The sequence below is a fragment of the Vidua chalybeata genome, chromosome 14, assembly GCF_026979565.1.
Source record: "Vidua chalybeata isolate OUT-0048 chromosome 14, bVidCha1 merged haplotype, whole genome shotgun sequence".
NCBI lineage: Eukaryota > Metazoa > Chordata > Aves > Passeriformes > Viduidae > Vidua > Vidua chalybeata.
In genome coordinates, this window is record NC_071543.1 from 7,927,327 (window position 1) to 7,952,337 (window position 25,011).

Here is a 25,011-nt window from a genome sequence, read left to right on the forward strand (position 1 = left end):
CTTTTGCACCAAGCAATCCGGTTGCATCTTGAACCCTTCCCACATCTTGCAACAGTGAACAAACAGCCCTAAGCGCCAGGGACTTTTGTTCCTAGAGAAACTCTTCGCCTCTCCACCCTGTAACGATACAGAGAGTCTGAAAAATAAGCCTTGTAATTAGCAACCCAGTCAAATTAGATCCACATTGTTTCTCCTTCAGCTCAACTACGCCTGCAATGCACTCTTTAGCTCCAGTTAACCATTGTTTGTCAGTCGGGCTCAGCACCCAGATGAAATCCCAGCAGCCTCTTCCCCAGTGGCATCATCAGTCTGGATGCTCTGCTTCCCCTCAGTGCTGCTGCAGGAGCCAAGGCAGGAGCACACAGCAAACTTCTTTCCCAGGAGACAAAAACACCCAAGGTGCTTCTCATTAGAGCTTTCTGAAACTCACACCCTTCTCTTGTCTTGCAGCCTTGCTCCCTGAAAGCATCTGGAATACAAAACATACGAAAAGCACATGGAGAGTCAGGAGGAGGGAGGGGAGTGGAAGTTAACACTGCTGTAATGAAACTGTCTCAAAGCTCCTTCTCTTTTCTGTTCCTAGATACAAAAAATAGACATGAGATTGATTTCTTGTTTTTTATTGCCCCGCCCCCCCTTTTCATTTTCTACCTTTCCAAGCCTCTGTAATTTTGGCAAAGTTACAGAGTAACAAAATTACACAGCTGCCTTCTTCTTCTCAGTTTCACTTTGGAAATTTTACACAGAATGGGTTTCTTTGGTTTTGGATTTTTTTCCCCAAAGAGTGGGGAAAGGAAAATGCAAAAGAAAATATGCCTAAAATTATTCTAAGCTTTATTATTTAAGCTTTATGCAATTGTACTAGGAGTTCAAAAATGCTGAGGGTGGTGGAAAGGAGCATTCAAGAAAACCCAAAGTAAGGAAAAAAAAAAGTCCAACACAAAAGAAATGCTTTCTTTACAAATAAAACAAGAGTTTTGATTGCTTTCCACCAGTCTATCAAAGAATAGGCAAGTATTTTATTTCAATTATGCATAATTTTCTGCCAAAACCTTTTGGGGTGTAATAACAAGTAATTTTCATTCTGCTTTTTCAAAGCACAGCTGCTTGACATGCCTCATGAAAGGTGCCTAGTGTGCCACTGCCAAGGCTGTTTACTGTGTCACATGTTGAATGTCTGTCCAGTGCACTCCTGGCTACAGAGTGCCTCCAGTTTTCCTGTATCTTGTGAAAATCATGGGACTAACAAACTGCAAATATCCCTGTCCTTCTCAGGCATACTGAACTGATCAGTGAGATCACCACACACAGTAAAAATATTGCAAGTTCTGCACTGGACTGCTGTGCACACAGGTTATATCAGACTTTGTAACCAAGTCAAGATTTTCAAACAATCTAGGGAGCCATTATGGAAGCCAAAAAGCAGATTGAATTTTTAGATCAAAAAGTCCTGTTCTACACAGGAAAAATTTTATTACAAACATACTCACTTTCCTAAAGGAGCCCACACATGCCCTAACAGTTCACCTTGATTTAGGAAATTCCCTTTCACCAGCACTCTGAGCACACGTGCTGCTTGCTTTCATCAAAAGAAAATTCAGCAGCCAGGAAAGGAGAGGGAAAGGTATCAGTCTTAGGGGAGTTTGTCAGCTGCAGAATCAGAGAGTAATTTCTAAAGCCCTCAACACTTCAGCAATAAATGTGCATTCCCCAGGCGGTGGAGGTCCTGCAATGGCCTCTCCATCAGCGAGGAGGCAAAACCAGGCCTGCTGAAGGACAACCAGGAATGGGAATTCACCTGGCAGAGTGCACAAAACACAGCAGCTGAACAAAACTCGGTATGGAGACATCCTGGGATTCATGTTGTAACCTGGGCACACACTCAGCCCCCAGCAGCGAGGGGCAGGGCAGGGCTGGCCCCATACTTGGGTCACATCCCAGACCTTCCAAGCAAAACAATCTGGTGCAGGAAACCTCCCTCCAGCACTCACAGAGGGCAAGGTACAAAATCCAAAGCCTTGCCAAGTGAAGCATCCAACAGGGAAAGCTGGAAATAGAAACCAAAACCCAGGTTTCCAAAGAGCATTTGTTTGCAATGTGGCAAGACCAAGGCAACCCTCACCTCCTCAGTGCTCCCCCAGTCACATACCTCACTCTCACCAGGTCCCTCTTTCCTGAAAGAGGATGGATTGAAGAGTGAAAAGTGAAGACACTCCTGCTTTTCCTGCCTCTGCTACAGCACAACAGCCTCCAGAAAGGCAGCAGAGGACCAAGCAGAAAGAAACAACCTTTAGTTTGCCCCAGTACTCACTGCCAGCATCTCCTGCAGCTTCACACTCCACCCCTGGGCTGATCCAAAGTACTCACTGCCTCAGCCAAACCCCCCTTGGCTCTGGGAGCAGCCTGCAGCTTCATTCTCAGGGAGTTTTGAACTGAAGGTCTGATCCAAGTGCCTTTCTACATAGGCAAATTCAGATCCAAATGAACACCCAAAGTCATGCCCCACACCCTGTGCTGGTGTGGCATCCAGGTGTGACAGGAGCTGTTTGGGCCCAGGCTGCCTTGGCAGCTCTTCTGATGCCATGAGTGAAAAGCCCACAACCCTGAGGAGTTGGTCTGAGAACTTCCCTTCAACCCCACTGACCAGAGGGGGTCTGCAGGAGGTTGAGTGGCCATAAAACAAGGACCCTGGACAAAGGAAAATGAAAATTAAATGACAATGAAACATAGAAAATGGGAATAAGGGTGACATGGGATGCATGACTAACATTTTATTGTCTCCACCTCAGTTTGCTCTCCCCAAAACCCTTCAATATGGCAACAAAGCATTTGTGGCCCACTCCAAAGCTACCAGGAGCAGTGGGAATCCTCTCACTGGGTTTGCAGGGTTCAGGTTCACAAGGCAGCTCATTGATGGGTTTCCCTGAGGGTGTGGGCAGGATTGCTGCCAGATCTCAGAACTTCACTCCTTTCCCTGCTGCAGGGCTGGGGGCAGAACTCCCCACCAGAAGCCTCCATATAAGATTCTCCTGGAAATGGGAGATCTTTCCCTGTGGAGCATGGACTATCCTCCTGATAACAAAGCCATGTCCTTCTGCTTGAGACATCGTGGGCATTTCCCAGAAGTCCCTGTGTGGCTCAGAGCAGTCACTTCTCAAAGTAGTATCTTTTTAATTTGCTCAAGGACACTTGTGGTGCCATTAAAGTTTCTCTCCAGCAAACATGTTATTATACAGCTTGGAAACTTAATTCATTAAACAACATGTACAATTTCTTTCAACAGCTAACGCAGCACAGAGGAAGATGATCTGCCACACTCTTGGTTACTTCACTGCCACTTCCAAGAAGCTCTGAAGTCTCTGGGCAGAGAAACAGCCCTGTCCTGCTCCCCTATTACAACTCTTATCACCATGCAGGACGATTCTGTGCAAAAGGAGATTTCTCAAACAGCAGATGCTGCAGCCAACAAGCCTCACAACTGACTGCCCTCCACATTGTCTTTGCTTCAGAGCTGCCAAAGCTGTTAGCACTGGTAAAATTTTACTGTGTCCTCAAATTCCATTATGTGGTTTTCCTTGAAAATGCCTCTTGGCAGATAATTCTTGTAGTCCAGTCCCTTGTATGCAATAAGGTCTTTCCATTGTTACTCATGGCACACTTTTCAGTTTGAATTCCCCCTTTCTTTCCCAAGATAAAATAGAGAAGGAAAGAACTGATCAGGTTTTCTTATGAGATTCTTCAGACCTCCTCTATTTCTCTGCGAGCTTTAAAAGCAGACAATGAAAATATGAAAAATTAGCAAACTGTAGTTATTTTGCTACAATTTTCTGAGACTCTAAATACCAATTTCCATTTTATCCTCATTTGGATTTCTCATATCATTACTAAAAACAAAGGGTTAAACTAAGTCACAGTTTAATCCATTCCCAATTATATTGCTGAAATGAGCAAAAAGAAAGGTCAGTCTTGGGGGTGATCAATGCTTTGCTTCCACAGCACAAACAACTCCACTCAGCAGTTTGCTAATTTATCATTGTTCATTTAAAAAGAAGCTTTATTGGAAGTGCAATACCTTTTGTTTCCCTGGAAATGCAGGGTTTGCCTTTCCTTTCCTATACAGAGAGAGGAGAGAAAGCAAATCCACCTGAAGTGATCTGACAGCTCTCAGTGTTACTAATAATACTTCAATACAAGCAGCTCCCTGATCGTATCACCAGAAGAAGTCACTGATAAAGAACACCAAGAGGCAATATCCCCTGTGGAGATTGGGAGCATCAGGTAATTTCTTCATTGTGCTCTTAAGTGCCATGGGCTTATCAGCAAGGCTATGAGGACTGTGCTACCTTGTCAGGAAAGAGTCTGGACCAGCTAGGGCAAAAGACAAGTGAATCATCAGAACTGAGCTAAGTGAGTAATTTAACAGAAGCCCAGTTAGTTGCACTACAGTAGTCACACAGGAGGTTTTCCTCTCACTCTTGGAGCTGGTGGAGAGTGCACCTGTGTAGGACCTCTGCTAGGATCACACAGCTGGACCCCCACACTACAGACAACCAGCAAGGCAGAGGTATTTAATAGTCACTTCCACACACCTGATGAGATGAATCCAAAGAAAAGTTTAAAGTCCTTAAAGCTCCATCTCTCCCAGAATCCTCCCTCGAGTTTAAACAATGCTGTAATTCAGCAAAATGTACAGCACTGGTTGGACACAAACCCTGCCTGCAATGGACAGAAGCAACTTCCCTCCGCCCCTCTGCCATGGCTGAACCTCGCCTGAGCCCCATGGAAACCCTCTGATGTAGGGAGCAGTCCCCAGCCGTCCTCCCCACCCCTTGGAGGGGCTGGGAAAGCAGGAAATCTTCCTTGATCTTCTTTCAACAAGCTCTCTGTCACAAACCCATATTCAAAGGACTAGGGGGAACACTAATTAAAGGAGCAAATACGCCCTGGTTTTGAATGTGCAGGCAGCTCAGGGACACAGCCAGCTGGCTTGTTGTGGGGCAAACAGCTGCTTGATTTCTCAGGCTTCATTGCCTGTCTAGCCCAGCACACTGAAAGAGACTTCCACCAACACATGCAAGACGTGGACTTCTCCCTCAAGTAGGCACATAAGACATCCCTTCAAATGGGGTCAGTGTTAATTAACCCACTTTAAACCCCTTTATGCAGAAAAAAGATTACTTTTCACTTTATGTGGACACACAGTTTCATCTGCCAGCTACCACTACAATGTACAGAACAGCTCTCTTCTTTCACTTGCAGGGAGAGGGGATTTGTTACCCTCCACATTCAGGAAGATCCCCAGCAAACACAGAAAGGACTCCTACAACAAGGGAACACATAGGTGGAACTATCAGCTTATTTCACTGGAAAGCATGAGTACAATTGTAGAAGGAAAGGCACTTATTCAGAGTACTCTATTAGTAAGGTTTTGGCTTGGCACTGTTCACAGAGGGCCTTTTGGGTTTGGTGTAAATACATTATTTAGAAAAATGAGCAGATAGAACATACAGCATGCACCCACAGCAAGGATTCTTCACTGCTATTTACACACACATTTCTACTGTCTTCACTCAAAAACCAAGTAATCTTTTTTACCCATCAAAAGACCTGAAAAACCCAGTGAGCATGCTGGAAAAAATGTTTCTATTACAGCATCTTTTAAACACAAAAAGTAACTCAGAGCAAAGACTGAGCATGTGACTTACTAATTTGCTGCCAAAAACTCAAACATGGGTCCACATTTCACAACAGGCTTAGCTGTAAAAAAACACAAAGAAACAAAATATACAGATTCACAAAAATTTACGTTGGGAGGTTTCTCCCCTTTTACTTCTGTTTTATGATTTTAGGTTATTTTAAAACTACAGAACATTCAAAGCTTTGAGTATTTCTATTATCTCCAGTTACTTGCTGGCCTTGAACCTGAACTTTCAAAAAAGCCTACCTTCACTGTAAAAAGACCAAGTGTAATCACAGGGAAGTGTTATCCTTAGATTAAAGTGTAGCAGAGATGCAGCACTGCCATCCCAGCCTTGAGTGTGCTCAATGAGATAAACTCCACTGGAAAGAGTACAAGGTTCAGTCAGTGACCTTGGGATAAAAACTGGAATATCACTAACCACAGCCACTTGAAAATCAAGAGTCAGGATTAAAAATAAATACACACAAACAGCAGCTGTGGACAGAGAAAGGTATCTCCTCTCTGGTTCAAATTTCCACTTACTCTACCATAGATGGGGAGCACAGGAAATTACTTCCTTATGGATGCTGAGAGATACCCCTGAATCCAAGAGTTGAGACCTTAAGGAAAAACCCACACCAGCAACATTTGTAATAAAATAACTGTTCAAGATGTAAAATTAAGACTTTGCACAAGTATCCACACACCCCCTTTTCCGAACAAAGACAAAATTCCCAGTTTCCTCAGCTTTACTTCAGAATATTCCCCAGAGAAAGATCCTTTCTGACTTCCCTTTGCTATCATGTTGTTTTCCTCTGCTTCCCCCTCCCTTTCACCTAATTTGTTCTTTAGATGTAAATCTCAGCTCTGCTGATTTCATAAGCAGTTCATAATATTTTTACATTCATGTTTTACATTATAAAAGACTGTGAAGAAGCCTCTACTGTTATTTCTTGTTTCTGCCTAAGAGACAACAATGTTGCTTAGCACAGTGCACATTTACCACACTATAGGGCAGGTATGGTACAGCTCTGCATGTGCCCTATATCTGCATTTCTCCTCCCCACCCCCAGCTGTGGATGTCTGACTACTGGACCCCAGGCATGATTTTAATGGGAGATTTTTATAGGTGTGACAGCTGGAGTAAAGTACTTAGCACTTGAGAAAAGCAGGTCTCTTGGCTCCAAAGCCAACCTGGGCATTCAAAAATCATTACTCAGATCCTAAAAAATAATGAGATTAGCTTAGCGATAAAGATGGGTTTAGATATTAAAGGTTTTATTTGCCTTATGGTGTTTCTGCCTTTTGCATCTTCTAGCCTTCTTTTTTTTTTTTTTTTTTCCTTTTTCCTTTCTCAGCAAGGAGAATTAGAAATTGTCTTTTAAATGAAAACAGAGATTCTTCCCATAAATCATAGCTCCTGACTTCTGGAGCTAGGATCTTGGGAAAAATACACAACCTCATCAGATTGATGGTTCACAGAAGTGATTAGCAGTGCATATCCCCATTAGAAGCACATTGTCTTGTACAGGTTCCTTCCAGGTAAAAAGGTATCAGAATTGTCTTCTCCCCCTTGTGGATACTGTTACCCAGTCTCTCCCCGTTATCACAAAGGGGACCCCTACATTCAATAAACAGGCACATTTGCATTTGGACTTACAGACCTACACAAAATATATTTCAGAGGAAATCTCTTATATCATCAGAATTGTCATACTCACTTCATGCAGCCTGAGATATTAGAGGATATCTGTGCCCTTTGGCTGTATGAGAGAGACATCAAGGCTCTCCTAAATGCACATTGCCCAAGTTCGGGATGCAATGACCATCAAGGATTCTGAAGCCTGGCTCAGTTCATAAGGCCGTGATCCAAAAATTTCCAAAGCTCTGGGAAAAGTCTAAGGAAAGATTTAGCTTTGTGTCTTACACATGGGGGAGAGTGGGAGATGAGAGAGCAGAACATTAACTGTATGTATCCCAATCCATCAGCAAGTCTAAACCAACTTTGTCCCCCAACACTCCCATACAAAGCAGGACAAACCAGCCCTAAGCTGATAAAGGCCTACCAGACATCAGAGAGGCTGATGAGTGGACACCATGGATGGACTTGCAAGCTCTCTCTGGAATTAAAAATTGCAAATTATTCTAGAGAGATGGGGAGAATTTAACATACATTAATATATTTCAGACTTGCCACATTCTTTAAGTTCCATTGTTGAATTCTTTTCTGGGAGAAGGGGGATGGCAAGGTGACCTATTGGTGTAAATAATCAAATATAGGCTTGGCACGAGGCAAGACTCCATCCCCACTCCCAAGACTGGAAGGAAGGTCACACTTCCATCTCCTCCCTTATCCTTCAGAAGTGACACCTCTGCACTGCTTAGCAGCAGCCTGGCCAAATGGCAAGATTTGGTGCTGGAATGAGCACTCAACAGGTAACTAACCTGAAAGCTTTCAAGAGCCACCATGGCTGTTTCCAAGCCATTCTTCCAAATCTACCTCCTCTTCCAAGAAGTTTTCCAAAAAGTAGAGCAGCCAACATACCATTACCATGATGATGCAGAGGCCCACAGGCCAGGCATCAGCACTTGGCAGCTCTTTTTTGATGCTTCACTTCCAAAACTATAACCAGAGTCAGTTTTGGCTGGAGGTGGTATAGCTAAGGACTAATCATGTTCCTACTGAAGTTAATGGAAGTTGATTTCCCCATCATTTTCACCTGTGTTGAATAACTTAAGGACATTCAGCTATCAGTGCAATCAGTGATGGAGTTATACAAAGGTGGAGAAAATGGGATGTACAGCCACTCTGAAAGAAAAACTCAGGAGCAAAGATCATCACAATCCATCCTGCTTAAGATAATTTGAGAGGCCTACCTTTATGTAACCTGGTTTGGGAAGAGATATGCACACTGACTGCCTCCCTTTCCTCCCTGCAAAATCCCCATGCTGCTCTAATAAGAGCTCCCTAACAAACTAAACACAGCTTTTCAAAGCATCAATGCCCTAAAATAAATAATCCTTTAAACCCTTGTGCATTGCAGCACTTGCTGGGCCTTAGGCAGGGAGAAAACAAGACAAACTGCAGCTGTGAAATATGAAGTAGGACAGGAATGAGAAAACATTCCTTTCTCCTGAGGAAGCAAGTGTTTTGATCTACCAGTTTAAATGAGGCCTTGCAAATCAAGAGCCTCACACACACCCAGAGGAGGAAGAGCTCTTGCTGAGCTCATGCAGTACGGACCTGCCAGCGGAAGGTGTCCCAGCAGCACCAGGAGATGAACAGAACCAGCAGGAGGTGAACAGCACTCCTGCTCTTCCCAGCCCCTCTGCTGTTACTGTTTTATTCAGCCTCCCTCCTTGCCTGCATTCCGCTGTGATCTTTTCTGCTTAGAAAGGAACCACAACGGTGCACAAGTGCAAGAATATAAATCATGTTACAAGATGTTTCTTAAGGTTTAAATATGTTTTAATCTGCAGGTATAAGGTAAGTACTCACAAGATTCTGGGAAAAGAGAAGCTGGTGATTTGGGAGCACATAGTGTAGCTCTCATTTTCCAGCCAACTCATCCCAACATGGCCAAGCACGCTCAGCTCAGGTGCTTTATTGGATGCACTGGTTTTGCAAGGTAGGAGGAAGGGACTGCCACTGCTGTTATAATTAGTAGCTCCCAAAGCCCACCCACTGTATCTAGCCCTATGTGATATCTGAAAAAGGGTGCAAGAACAAGATCCAACCTCCTAGTGCCAGTTCCTGGTTAACCATAAGGCTTTGAGTCCCAGCTGGGACACTCCACCAAGCAGTAGTAAATGTCACTCTGATGGAAGAGAAGGACCATTTTTCAAAATATTTGTGTAACACTGATATCTCAACATATCAAAATACCTACATAGGAACCAAGTATTTTGTTCAGCTTAGATCAAGTCAGAGATACAAAAACAATTGTAAGCAAAACTGAGCCACTGTCAGCATTCAGTGTCTCTGAGAGCCATCCCTGTCCTCTGGCCTCCCCAGCTGTCCTTCCTGTAACAAGGGGAACAGAAGACAGCCTGTATCTGCTGACCAGGGAACAAATGGAATATACTGTGGCAGTAAGTTAACTCAGCTTGAAGGAAACAATATTAAGCATTCCAAAAGCAAATAATTACACTTTCTCTAACTTTCACTCACTTTAGAGTGACACTTTCTGTCACTCTAAAGAGTCTTGCATAGAAGAATGAAGACTTGCTCAGTGTAGTCCTGTCATCTCTGAATATATTTCTCTTCACAATTTATTTTTAACTTATTTGGACACAAACTTTCACTTGCTCTTGTTTGTGTCCAAGTATAAACAGGGCTTCTTTGAAGATGGAGACTTCCAGGCTATGATAAAGTCCTGGAGGGTTGTCTAGCACCGCTGCAGTCTCTCCAAGACCTTATGTGTCCTTTGCAGAGATGTTACTTCACAACTTCTCAAAGCACCTCAGTAGATTTTGACAGATAGCTCTATACCTCATGTAAGCACCAGCATGCTAACAGGACTGTTTTTAATAATGAAAAGTCAATAATGAAAACATAAGGAACACTGCTCTGGCATGTGCAGACACCAGCTCTTAATTTCTAACAATAGTTGCTTCTGGTCATTTCTGATTTCTGTCACTCATCAGAACCTAGTTGTTGTTGTCACTTATCTTCCAATGGAGTAGCACATGTTATTTCTAGGGAAGAAACTAAAAACGTATTTCAAAGGTGTTCAATCAATCCTGTCAGTATCATATCTGTCAAGAGAAAAACCAAGTAAGAACACCAGAACTTGAAAGTTTTACTGTTTCACACCATGTACTGCTATAATTATCAGAGTGTACAGGCAAGGTACAAGCAGAGCAGAATTTTTCTGCCAACCACTAAAAGAGATTGGCATCCCACATGATAAACATTTCTTTAAGTCCTCTCTGCTGTGCATTTCCACATGCCCTGCAGATACTCTTCAGTCTCAGCTTGTGTGACCTGAAGGTATTATATACAAGACTTGATAAGAATACAACAATTTTGCTTCATGGCACTTTATGAAGCTTCAGTAATTCAGTGCCTTTTATAGTGAAAACCTATTCTGGTATTTTAATGCAGCAAAATAATTCTGAAGCATCATCCACATTTAAATGGGAATATTCCCAATCAGGAAGGCAAACCCAGAGATTATTGTACTAAACTGAGATGTGACAGATTCAAACACTTGTCCCCGACATAACATGAAATTGTCCTGACAGATGAGGGACTCTGAACCTGTCATACCTGGTTCAATGCTTGCACTAGCTCTGTATGACTCTATAGGACCACATTCATAAGCAGATGCACCTATGTGCTGAACAACTTCCATGTGTGCAGCTGGCAGAGCAGCAGCCCCTGTAACAGCCTGGCAATGCTCCTCTGATCAGGAAGAGCTCTACTTCACAAGGATTTGATTGTCCTCCATCACTGAGAAACTGAAGAGTAGCCAGCTACCTGTAAGCACATCTTCTGTACCCAGATCTCTGCCCAAGTTCAGCACTTCACATGAGAAGAGCCAAAGAGGACATTGTTGTTGACTTTCCCCTCATTATTCTGTAGAATGCCACATCTCCCCTTTCTTCACCTCTGTTTTACACCAGCATTTCACTAAGACAACGTCCTAAACAAGAACTCAGAAAGTAAGGAAGATGGATTCTGTGATTCTATTACCCAGAGTGATTTCTAGGACAACCTTCCATATCCCAATGTACTTCATCCTCAAGATATAAATATTTTTTTCCTCTATGTGTGTCTCGGGGACTTCCCTATAGATTTTACAGCAAAAACTATTGAAACACAGATTCACACAGAAACTTTATGGAGTGCAAACACACACTGTTGCTCTCCTTTCTAAAATATACACATAATATGAGATCCACCTCTGCTGAGGTGTATTTCACTTGATCTTGGCACAACTTACATGAGTGCTGACACCAAAAAGAAGCCTGCTCCTCATTCTCTTCATTTAAGGGAAAGAGGTTCAGCTTTATATTTCCAATGCTTCCAAAATAAGCAAAGGATAGTACTGAGAAACTCTGCTGGCTCTGCAGTACTCCAAAGCACCGGAGACAAGGATGGGAAAGAACCAGCACTGTGCAACAATCTTGTTCCACAGTGTAATTAACTCTCATTTTCCCTGGCCCTGGAGTGCTTGTCTCCTTCAGCCATAACTGAAAGAAACAACAGAAAGCTCTGGAGGCAAGGGAGGGGACAAAAGTAGCTGCTAAAAGTTGTTCTCCCTTTTGGCTGTATTGCTTATTAGGTAACTGGATAATTTTTTTCATCACAGAGGTCATTATAAATAAATTCTGCATACAGATCAAGTTGAAACAGAACAATTAGGAGTCAGGAGAGTCAGCCCCCAAAATTACACTCTCACTGGATCACCAAACAGCCTTGGGGGGCCCGTTCCATGCCCATTCTGCCATAAAATGCTCTTTTACTGGGATACCCCAAAAAGCCTGACATTGGCTGAGACCACAGCCTGTCATATTGTTCACCACAGCCTCACTGCCTCCCCACACCCTGAACACCTCAGTTTCCCCTGCACCCCCAGTGTGGGCAGTTTGGGGCTGAATCTGGCACAGCCCCAGTGCTCCCAGTGCTGGTGCAGGGAACATATAGCACAACATCAGCCATGTCCCACTTCCCTCACCTGGAAAATGGAAAGAAGCCAAGATTCTATTTCCTAGAGAAGGCTGTGGAATGGTGTCAACTCAGGAACTGCCCTGCACCCCTGATAGGGATGAAGCAGGAGATGTGCAGGTTCTGAGCTTTGTGTGCTCTGCCTCTTTCCAGACTGTGGGCCCAAACAGCAGGGCAGGAGCACGTGGCTTGCTGGCTACCAGTTCAACTATCCTGACTTGTACCTGGGCAACTTCACAATGAACAACATAAAGAATTGTTTTCTAATTAGCCATGCACACTACAGGAAGAACCATACAGCTGATAAGCACAAACAGAATCATCATTCGATGAGACTTTATTAGGTACTTACAACTGAGATTGTAGCCATTTGTCCTGATAATAAGCTTAGGCAAAAGTGATGCTTGGTGTCCTTTAAATCTCAACTGGTTTAATTAGACTAGTTGAGGATATTTGATAATCCAGCCCTTTAGCCCCTCTAAAAATAATAACATTGTATGTCCCATTTATTAATTTTGATTTATATCAAGATACTCTTCTGTTTCTCTAGGGGGCATTTGCAAAAGTTAAAATGCAGAGCCAGACAATAAATCCATCCAGTACCTAATGAAATGACCTTCCAAGGAAGTAAAACCCCATCACCCTGAAAAGCCAGAGAGGCCTTTGTTGGATTTACTGAAGGTAACTCCAGCTTGAAAGATGGCATCTCTGCCTGAGAGGTTGGAAAAAGTGGTGGCTATCATGTTTGAGTGAATTATTAAAAGTGACAGTTATCTCTGTATGCTTACAATTGGAACTTCTGATTTCACAGACTATAACAAATGCACTGCTGCTGTTCTGAATGGCCTAGCATTAATAAAGCAAACCAATTTTGAGTGCCCAAGGCCGGAACCTCAGGGACAGCAGATGGTGACCAGGATACCCATTCTCACATTAGCATAAGAACAGTATGGAGTGGGTCACAGATTGCCTTTAAGCAAGCTTTCAGTTGTCCACACAGTCTCTGCTTCTACCAAATGAGACAACACCATTGTTTGGGATTTTTAACTTAGGTAATCGGTGCTTCATTACATAAAATGTATTTCACAAGCAAGGCAAGCAATAAAGAAATCTATCTCCTTTGTAACTACTTGCACTCCATAAGCACCTTATTCAAGCTTTGCACATGCAACAAAAGGAAATAACATCCTTGTTCATATGTGCTAAAACCCCTTGGACAAATTACTTCAGAGCTCCTAAAATTAGACCTTTTTTTCCCTAAAATTCCTTCTAATTTTGTGTGCAATTACAACTGTAATTTCTTGATCTAGGTAAGCACAAATGGCATATGCATTGATTTCCAACTTGATGCTCTCATTGAGAATCAGAGCAAATCCCAAACAGAAAATTTGAAACTGTGCCACAAATTCTTTAAAAAGAGTATAAATCCATATGCTTACCTAGATTCAAAATTAAGACTGTCCTGATTTCAAAAGAGGCAAAACTTCACCCCATTCCTAATTTAAGCCTCAGAGTTAAGTAAAAAGCAGCTGAGGACTGGACTCTCCAGAGAGAAGTTCAGAGTGGGACTCAGGATATCACATGCAAACGTTTATGAGATATTTTGTCCTTTCTAGACAACACAGGTAAGTTCCACTTTAAATAAAGTCTCACAGAATGTGTGTTTGATATCTTAACATCAGTAATGAACAAAGTCTTTGTGTTTACATGTCTGTCTTCTTGGCTGAGTTAACTCAGATTTCTGAAATAATAAATGAATAATTAACTTCTGATTTCTGAAAATATGACTCTGTATTCCTCATATTTTGTGCTCCTTGGACAGGGATCCTCAGCTGAGTTTGTTTCCTGGCTGTTTATTAACCATCAAGAGAATGCTTCAAGAATACTCATCATATGCATCACTCAAATTAGATCTGGAAAACCTTGAGGAAGAACCCTATTTTTGAAAAAAGAGGAAGCACATTAATTGAGAGATTCTGTACTACCTCACAAGCTCTCTGCAAAAAAGATAAAGAAGGGCAGAGATAATCTCTTTTTTTTTTCCCTCCATCTGAGAAACAGGAAGGAAAAAAAGGGGTTGTTACTTCCACTTCCAAACCTAAAGGGTTAAAGATGAGTTAAAACAATCCACACACATATTGTGTGCCCACAGACCTCCTCCTTAGCACTCACTTACTCTAGAAAATTGCAATCATGGCTTCACCTGCCTGGATCCCCCTTGAAATCCCCATGACAGGAACTGTTGAAGCAAAGATTGGTATTAAAAATCTGCAGGGTGTCCAATAGATGGTCAACTTCATTCCAAGTCAAAAGGGCAAAGCTCCAGTGGTGACAGTGCCATGGATTCCCTAGAATGGATCTTGGCAGGCTCAGCAAGCCTCCAGCTTCCCAAGCTGTTCTCCAAAGCGAGCCCAACGAGGAGCTAGCAAAGGCAAGTCACTCCACACCACAGGCACACCCCAGATTCCAGACATGGTTGATGGTAAGGCAGCTGAGAATTACAGATTTACACACAACACAGACTGGCACAAGGAACAGAAGAAAATCTTTTGTTGATGTTGCTGTTCTTGTTTCTCATGTAACACAGTTTTCATTCCCTAAAGCCAATGTATTAATTGCCAACTGAAAATAAGTCATCTCATCATCTTACTTGAATAAATACCATAATTCTGGAGCTTGACTGGAAAATTCAAGAAGCCATATCTGAACAGTTAAAGCAAATAATTACTCCTGTATCTTGATCAGCACATTTCCTTCTCTATGAACTACTTGAAAATTATGAATTCTCTAGAAACTTCAGGGAATTAAGGAAAACTTTTGAATAAACTGGAGAATAGTCTGGGTCACATGATCACTGCACTCCACTGAATTATGAGGGTCCCTTCCTGGATGAGGTGTTCAGAAGGTGCCTGAGGAGTTTGCAGTTGATAGATGAACTATGAAAAAACACCAAGAGGAGGGACTAAAAGCTGGCTCCTTAGGTAATCTTAAGCAGAGCTGCTTATTGCTTAATTTTCTGAAATGTTTGTCTTCAAGAATTTCAATTTTCATTGAACTTTCTTCCAGATACTTCTGAGTATGGAATTTTTAAAATTATACCAAATGAGAATTTACAATCCTGCCACTGGAACTTGGTCCCCTGAAAAGACCCTCTGCCTAACACTCAGTGTTGTTTAACAGAGAGAAAATGTAAATCTAACAGCATTTATTGACTCTACCTTTGGGGGAGGAACTTTCCACTGCTGCAGGTGTCTCCTGAGTGGTTCTAGAAGGAGAGAGGTAGAAGAAGAGAGATTGTAATTCGTGCTGGAGGGGAAGTGTCATCTTGTCCTGTCAGTGCTAAGACTTCTTACACTTGTCACAGAGTGAGAATGAAAGAAGGAAGATAAACATAAACATTACAGTAAAACACTACAGAAATATTTTACACTGCTTTCAGGATGTATATTTATAGCCAGAGTAGGGATGTATTATTTTAAAAGTACTATTTTAAAATGTTATGTAATATCTAATTTATTCTTCTCAAAATCCATTGGGGTGGTCTACAGAAAAAACCCACACTGTAGCCAAAGCACTGCAGGCAAGTACTGGATGTTCTGTAAAAACATTAACAGTTTTTTGCCTGCAAATCTGCTCTCCATCATATTTCTCATCTTCCACTCAGTTCCCAAGATACTAGAATTTCCTCAATTCTGTGGTTACCTAGAGTTTTCTCATGGAGACAAGCCTTGAACACACAATGAAGAAAACAAACAACTATCAAAAATCCCCTAAAAACAACCCTTTAGCTTATTATTCTCTTATTCTTCCTGTGCAGGCTCAGAGCCAAAGACACTCCAGCCACCGCTGGGGAGATCAGTGGTAAACATTGTTAGCTGTTAGCAGAGGAAAAATCTTAAAAGAAACAGGTCTTCAAGGTATAATTTTCCCCCGATAAATATTAAAGAGGGGCAAAGCCAACACCCTTCTTTATCTCTCCTCTTCATTAATTAATATTATAAGCACTGAAAACGAAAATGGGCAGCTTCTTTGATCCTATGGGAAAGCCCCACAAAATAAGCAAAAGGCTCCTGCCCCATTTGTCACATGGCTACCACAATTTGCAGGTGGTATGGCAGAAATGAATCCCACACTCTGATGAAACCTCATGTGGGTAGGTGCTCTCCCAATGCACTCTGTGCTGGGCAATGGCCTGGGCAGACACCTGTCTGAAATGCCTTTCTGAATATGCAAGAGAAGGATATTCCATTTCAGTTCTTGCAGCTGTTAAGGAGTCCCAGTGAAATGATCATTACAGACCTGTCAGGCCAAAATGTGCTGCACTTACAGAGCTTTTATATGATTTGCCTCTAGCTGACTGTAAAGAGTGAGGATGATACATAGCATCCTTTTTATAGAGATCTCAAAGAGATAAAAATAGTTTTCTATCTGAAAGATGCAAAGTGCAGGTAGGTTAAGTGAAACATCCAGTTTCTCACAGCAGGGCAAGAGAATTGGGGACAGAATCCAAATCAGCTGATAACAGTCCTGTGACCTCAGCACTAAATGGGGATCTTACTGTACTTACATCCTCTTTCTCAGAAAACTTTGTCCTAGCAAGGTGTTCTCCAAAGAGGTACCACGGGTCTGGGAGTCCTGCTGCAGGAGCTTGTGTGGATGAGTGGAGAAGGCTCCTTCAGTAACAGCCTTTCCAGGGCTTCTTCCAGAGGTCAGTGATCTTACTGCCTTGTTGGGTTTTGGGCTCTTCCTGACTTTTAATTTCATCTGAAGGCTGTGATTTATTGTTACTCAGCAATAAACTGTTTTCCTTAAAATGGCTAATCAAACTTTGATGAGGCCCTTGAGCAATGGGAAGATTGATTAGATACATTAAAGGTTACATGCAGAGCAAAACTGAAGACCAGGGCATAAACTCCTATTGAGTTCAATAGAATTATGAATTGGTATTTCTACATATATTTTTCCCCCTGCTCTATCCCATATTTTTATGTATTTGTGTAACTATCCCAGCATCTTGAAAGAGGGAAATGTGGAAATCCCACATTTTGCTTAGCTCCACACCCTATACACTGTGAACTAGTTAATGTGGCAGAAAAGCTGCAGTGTCACAGGCTCTGCCCTGCCCATCAGCCCTGTGCTGTACGTTCACCCATGGGTGGGATGAAAGGGATGTTTTTGATGGCAAGGGCTGGGAGGTGGGCAATGAAGAGAGCTTATCCTGCAGACATTCAGGAGTGACCACCTGTGTGTGAAATAGAAGCTCTCAGCAATGTTTAACTGATGGTGCAGACCTGAATCCCTCACTTTAATGCTTATGTCCTTAGCAATGCTTGCTTTCTTACTCTCCAAAATCTTCAGCCGTGAAGATGCTGCATCCTCCCTAGGCAGCCTGTTGTAAAATTTACTATAACTCCTGCTGGAAAGAATCCTTAGATTGATAAGGATAAACTTCTGAAAAACATACTAATCTATGTGCTGATCTATGAAGGCAAGAAAATGAGCTACAATATGGGGAAATGAACTGACCAGGAAGTTCCCGCTGTATGGTCTTTATACTGTCACCTGAGCCACACAGGACAAGTCACATCAGGCTAGAACAGCAGAGCAGGTGACCTTCAGACCTACTCTAATATTGCAGTCCTTATGCACCACGAAAATAAAACATTCACACCGCCAGACAGCAGGTCAGTTTTTCCAGCTGATCCTCTGTCTTATTATGTAAGAGACACTGTTTGATTATTGCTCTCTGCTAACCTCTGCGTAAATCAGCCATTAAGAACTAGAACAGAAATTGTTACTGAAAATTCAATCAGTGTTTCACTGACTTTTTAATATACCACTATGTGTACATCAAAATGCATTAACCTGCTCGAGCCTATTGGAAAAGATTTTATTATTGAACTCCATACTACCTAACAACAACACAACAGAAAGGAGCAGTGGTCCAGGACTTGGGAGGGATAGCAAAAGTTAAATACAACTTTCTCAACTTCAGAACTCATAAATGATGTATTTAGGAGAGGGCATTATCCTTTATTTCACCTACAAAGATGTTTTTAACTGCAACACTATTTAATTTCTGTTTTGCTTTGGCTGACTCATGTTCACAGAACCACAGAACCACAGAACCACAGAATATCCTGAGTTGAAATGAACCCACAAGGATCATCAAGTCCAACTGGCCCTGTTCAGGAAGACCCCAGTAATCCCACCATGTGTCTGAGAACATTGTCCAAATGCTTCTTGAGCTCTGTCAGGCTCAAGAAGAGCCTGACACTTCCCTGAGGAGCCTCTTTCAGTGCCCAACTCCCTGGTGAAGAACCTCTTCCTAATATCTAGCCTAAACCTCTCCTGACACAGCTTCATGCTGTTTCAAAGCCCTTGTTTATGAGACCTAGTGACATGTGAGGCCAGCACAGATGATCCATACCTTACCTTTCCCTTTTTCTTTCCCTTTCCCACAGAAATTTATAACTTCCACAGCATTTGATGCTCATGGGCACAAGCTGTCTTGCAGATAATGCTGTCACTTGATGGTACCCAAGGTTTAAAATTTGGGAAACTGCTGACACTGGTCAGTGACTTTGCTTGGGGCACATGGTGTCAGGGAAGGAAATGTCTTATACCATACAAATATGACAGGATAGATCCATCCCAAAATCAAATTAATCCCTTAGGGGAAAAAACATAGCAAAACAAATGGGTTTCATTACTGAAACTGCAAGAAGCTCCTGGAAAAAAAACCCACAGGTAGAAAAGGGGACACATTATTTCAGCACTTCATCCAGTCCAGTGACACAGTCCACAGTCTGTCACATTAATGCTGCATTCAAAGGCAGGATTTAGGAGACAGGTTCATTGCAAGGCTACAGCTGTGACAATCTTAACTTCACATCAGAGTAAACCACATGGAAGATCTTAGCCTTAGGAAAGCTGCCTGTAATGAAAAGCAGCTATGAAAAGGCCCTTTTTACATCTCATCTATCCTCACTCTCTCTGTATATCAATCTATTTATGTATATACTTTTACCTACCAAGAAGGTATAGAAGACACAACCAGACTCTTCCAAGAGGTGTACAGTGAAAGGTAACAGACACAAACTGAAACATGGGGAATTCTGATTAGATTTTTTTTTTCCATAAGGATGGTCAAACTGAAATTGCATCAGAGAGCTTGTAGGATCTCTGGTTTTGGAGATATTGCTAATTTAACTGAACCAAGCCCCGAGGAACCTGCAAAAAATTGGTCCTGCTTTCAGCAGCAGGTTGGACTATATCAACCCCACAAGTCACATTCATCCTAAATTATTGTGTGATTTTTCTTGGGTAAACTTGGAACCAGACCATAGGTCCTTAGTAAATATTAATATATTTCTATAATACTTAAACTGACCCTCTGCAGTGATCAAGAATTGAGACAGGCTGCCAGTACTCAGCTAAAAGGAATAATGGCACTACCCACAAAATACCCACAAGGGCCAGCACCTACCCTGGAGAGTTCTACACTCAGAAACCTCCTCCAGTGCACTCAATGAACACTTCATCCATCATGGACTCAGTGTGTCCAGGGAGATTCTATACATTCCCTGCTGTGCTCAACAGAACTGTGACTACATACCCCTGGTTCCATAGTGAAACCTTCTAGAATATGATGCACTGAAAGAAAGATTACTGGGGAGTTTTAAAAAAAAAATCCTATAGGATCTCAAAAGGTATCTTATTCTATCTGAAGGGCTTAGGTTTCAACTAGGAGGATAATTTTAAGGCACTCAATTTTAAGAGTGCACTGTGAGAGACTGAGAGTATTTGCATATACTGAAATAGTTATGATCAGATGATTTGAAGTGATATCTATTGATACCCAAAGGTATTTTTGGGCCCATACTTTCTTCACTGACTGTTTTAATGTAGTTGTTTGCCAGCTACTGACAGTCTGTTTAGAAATACCAAGGAACATGAAATCTGGAGGTGTATCAGTGTGGGAGCGTCCACTCCAAAACCTCTGTGAAAATAACCTTCAGGATGGGAAATCAGCCAGAGAAACAGTTTGAAGCCAGCTAAGATAAGAATAAATATTCATGGCAGCTAAGGATTTTGCATTTAATACCATTCTGCTAATGCAGATAAATATTCAGATTTCCCTGGCTTCTGGAGAGTAAACCCGGTTTTAAAGAGAAATCCACACAACAGCATTCAAATAACATTACAACTGCTGGTAAGGGTTTTGGCTGACGTGTTACCCTAGTTTTTACAGACCAAATGAAATCTCAGCAATTTAAACATCTACATCAGACAACAGATGCAGAAATATTCATGCTCTGTATCACTGCTGCCTGTGGCAGAGGGATGACTCTACCTGTACCATACTGTGCACCATCACACTGTACTTCTACCTTTCAGAACTGTACTTAATTCACAGGTAAAGCACCTCTCACTTATTTTTACATCTTTGCATTTAATAGTATCATCCAAAGTTAATATTCTACTACTTTTACTCCTACCCATTTGTCTCTGTGCTAAGGCAAATGTTTCTGTGGTATAAATCCCAAGCTCACTGTCGAGTGTAACCAACTCTGAAGTAATGACTACCTTCACAAGATTCAGTTTACAGGGAAGATACACAGCTGAACTAGAGTTAACCATGCTATTGCAGCTGTCAACCATGTTACAGCAGCAGATCTACAGAACCACCTAACCAGGTAGCACTTTCCTCTCCCGGTGACCAAGAAGCCTTCCCTTACACATTGCTATACATTAAAGTAATATTAAATTGAGCAGGCTTCTGGCAGGATTTCCAAAGTACAATGCTCAGCTACCAGTGTACAGGTTTGAGTCATCAAACACTCTGGAAGTCAAGGTGTTCAGCTCTCTTAGTCATCAAACACAAATTTTAAAAGAATCAAGATAAATATAAACAGAATCAGCACATTTATGATTCCTAGTTAAGAAGTTACCTTCAGCATCAGAGCTATTGGAACAGCCCTACCCATTCAGCTTGTCAGCCCCTCTACCTTTTAGAAGTATACCAGAGATCACAGCAGTCAATACATTTATTCTTTCATTTAACATATACTTATCCTATCCCGAATCTTTGTATGATCCTGAGAATTCTCACTCCAGTGAGAATGACTTAAAGACATACAGACCATGGGTTTCGCCTTTGTAAAGAAAACTATTTACATGTAGGGGTACAATAGTTTACTAGAGCAGTTACTTTGTAAAAAATAATGGGAAAAGAGCGTTCCAGCTGCCAGAAGTGAGTGTTCCATCTCTGCTGGGACTTCTGCCAGTTAGAGACTTTGCTGCAGCAAAGTTTTTACAGGATCTCAGTGTTCACTATCTCTGTTAGACAGAGTATGCCCAGAATGTGTCAAGAGAGAAAACCTGAATGCTGCACTGAAGTGACCAGTAACAGGAGAGAGGGGAGCTCTGCACCTGACCCAAGGGGAGGATGGGTAATTTAACCTTCTGTCTTGTTTCAGTAGAAGTGCAATGTTCATCTCCACTTCTAATATTGTATTTACCAATCTCTTAAACTGCTCAGCCAGTTGATGGTGATCCCTTAAACTAGGGCATCAGATCCAAACCGAGAATGGCTAGACAGGCAGATGGATTATGTCACTGGCAAAATGAGAAGTTTTAGGCTGTGATTGGCTTCAAAGGCAGCCCTTTCCAATGACTGTCTTCCTGTGAGTCTGGAAGTGACTTGTGTACAGACACTCAAGACCATGCTGCTGAGCCTCCAGATTAAAAATAACAAGTTAAAAGTTGGGAAATGTTTAATATGTGAAAAACAACGACCTTAAGATATTTGAATGGCAAGTCACTGAAGGTGCATCTGACATGGGAAGGTACATCTGTGGCACTCAACTTGGCCCAGCGGGCAAGCAGCCCGGCTCGCCGGTGGCTCACACGAGGAGCCTGCAGAGGCCTTGGCCTCCCCTCCCCTCAGGCTTCCTGTGCTTGCCTGCAGCGCCAGCTGGCAGCGCAGCATCCCGGCCCCGCGGCATCCCGGTCCCGCAGCGTCCAGGCCCAACCGGCACCGCCAGGCACATGCCAGAGCCTTTTCCATGGAGCCAGTTCTCCCTGAAGCCTCAAATAACCAGACCCCCAGCGCGAGGACAGGGTTCGGGGCGGTTAGAAGGCACAGATTTGGGAATGACCGAAGAGAGCCGGGTGCTGACAAAGAGCTCGGGACTCTCCCCAGCGCCCCGCAAGCTGCAGCCCCGCAAGGACTCCCGGCTGGGCTCTGATGCCCGGCTGGCTGTGTGGGGGCCGCGGGCTGCCAGGTGCCCGACCAGGGCACAGCCTGTTGCCCGGCACGCTAGGTACAAAGGCAAAGCACAGACCTTCTCCCTGGCCTCTGCGCGGGGAGGCTGCGCTTGTCCTGCCGGCCGCGGCCGCGGTGCCGGCGGGGAGCTGGGGCCGGCCGCGGTGCCTCACCGGCTCCACATCGATCCGCCCGCCGGCAGCCTCGCTGCTCTGCTCTCCACTCCCTCCTTCCAGGGGGAGAAAAACGGGGCTGGGGGGGGGGGGGCTATTATTATTATTCTAATATATTCTGGGGGCTTGTGGTTCCTGCAGCCAGGCGGAAGTGAACCCGCTTTCGCCCCCCTCCTCCTTCCGCGATGCTCCGGGGCTGGATGCGGGCGGCCCCAACAGCCCGGGGTCTGGTCCCGGGGCCCGGCTGCCCGCAGCCTCCGGGCGGCAGCGGCGTCCCGGTCCCTTGCTCCTCGGGCGGGGTGGGGATGCGGTGCCGTCCCCGAGAGGCAGAGGTTACTCGGGAGGCAAAAAGGAGCGAATTATTTTCTCCACCCCAGTGATGGGCGGGCTGCCCGGTGCCCGCCGGGGCGCGCTCGGCGGCCCCAGAGCCCGCCGAGGGCAGCGGTGCCCTCAGTGACGCGCGGTCACAGCGCCAGAGGAAAGGCTACAAAAAGCACCGAAATACAAAGGTGTCCGCCGGCTCCGTAGTGACATCCCGTGGTGCGGGGACACTACTGCCGATGGCCGGGGCTTACCCAGGCCCCCGGAGCTCTGCGGGGTGACGCGCTGCCCGCAGGCTCCGTCCGGAGCAGCGGCGCACGCCGCCCGAAGCAGCGCCGGGGAGCTCCTGCAGGGCTCCCCCACAGTCACCATCCGTGGCTTGCTGTTAAACCAGCCCTCTGGTGCTGCTGCACAGCTGCCCTGCCACAAACCCGGGCACTGTGGGGCGTTGTGCCTTACAAACGTGTCGCATCTTCCACAGAACTCGGGAGATCAACGAGGGCTCCGAGCTGAACTGTGCCGCTGGCCTCGTGCCTAGGCTGAGGGGCAGAGTGAGAGACACCAAATGAACATCCATCTAACTAAGGCAAATGTTAATTTCTTAATTCAGCGTGTGCCATCATGTTGAATCAGACTTGCAGAACATCTCCCCTAGCCAAGAGGCACCTCATCTCAGTAGAGATGAGGTGGTGAAACTCTGTCCCTCCCGAAGCCTTAGCTACTCTAAAGAACTCTGCTATCCAACTTACAGGTCACACAGCACAATGGGATGCTCTGATGGCCTGTGACGAAAAGGCAAGAAGAAAAAAGACAGTGAAAAAGACCGTAACTCGGGGACCAAAACACCACAACCTATCCATAGTCAGGAGGAAAGCGTGAAGCTGGACTTAGGTACAGCTGAGCTGAATGGATTCCAGCTTACAGGATGCTACTTGTAATGGGAACCTGGTGGCATCAACCTACAAATGTCTCCACAGCCCCTGGCAAGCTTGGTAAGATCCATACCACCATATTTACAAAGCTTAAATTGCCCAGACCAGAAAGATTAAGGCTAGTCTAGGCAGGCCTGAACACATAGCAACTGAAACTCCTGATAATTGTTCTGTGGCATATGGGTGCAAGGTTGTGTGGGTGTAGATGGGTTGTAAAAGGTTCTTCTAAACTCTGCTACAGGAATAACACACATCAAATGATGCACATGCTCACAAGAAATGACTGGGACACTTTACTCAGATCTCTGTTGTCTCCAGAAGCCAACTGCTCTCAACATCATGGTGGAACTTAAACTCTGTAAAATTCTGTCTTGCGGGAACAGTGAAATGGTCAATGAAGCTGGTTATCTCTGTGGTCCAATGTCTTGTTTAGGACCTGCCACTCTGCATTGTGCAGATTCACCTCTGTGCTCAGTTTTGTGTTAAACATTTCCTTCACATCCCAACAGTGGCAGAGTTTCTTAGTCAGCTGCTGCATCTGTCTCACAGCCTCAGGGTGTCTGTGACCTCCACGTTGCCAGTGAATGGCTGACCAACCATGTCAGCAGAAATGCCCTCTTCCAGGTGGGACTGGCCAGACGTTTGCACCTCATCCTAAGGAGTGCACGCCTGGACACACCGGTGCATAAATTGTGTCTTGCAGCTTAATTACTGCAATTCTCTGTGCTTTAAAATAAACCACAGCAGGTGTAAAATACAGCACACGTCGGCATAGAAAAGGAGAGCAGTGTGGTGCTTTGCTCACCCTAGATTCTTACTAAGTGCAGACTTTGGCCTTTTCTGATATTCAATGCCTTTCCTAATCTTCCATAGCCAGCTCCAGCTGGAGCACTGCCACCATTGACCAAGGGGTGAGAAAAGACTGTGGGAGTTTCACATTTCCCAGGCAGTATTTATGCACT

At 43.8% G+C, this 25,011-nt stretch overlaps 1 protein-coding gene across 2 annotated transcripts in view; it reads right to left on the minus strand.

Moving 5' to 3' along the window:
- PAK3 (p21 (RAC1) activated kinase 3) overlaps positions 1 to 22,796 on the minus strand; it is a 128,303-nt gene extending 105,507 nt beyond the window's left edge. For both annotated transcript variants that reach the window (XR_008433410.1, XM_053955652.1), the window contains exons 1-2: positions 22,703 to 22,796; positions 15,572 to 15,618 (exon numbers count right to left, since the gene is read on the minus strand). The gene's annotated coding sequence lies outside the window, so the exon portion shown is untranslated. The remainder of the gene's footprint in view (positions 1 to 15,571; positions 15,619 to 22,702) is intronic.
- Between the last annotated feature and the right edge of the window lie 2,215 nt (positions 22,797 to 25,011).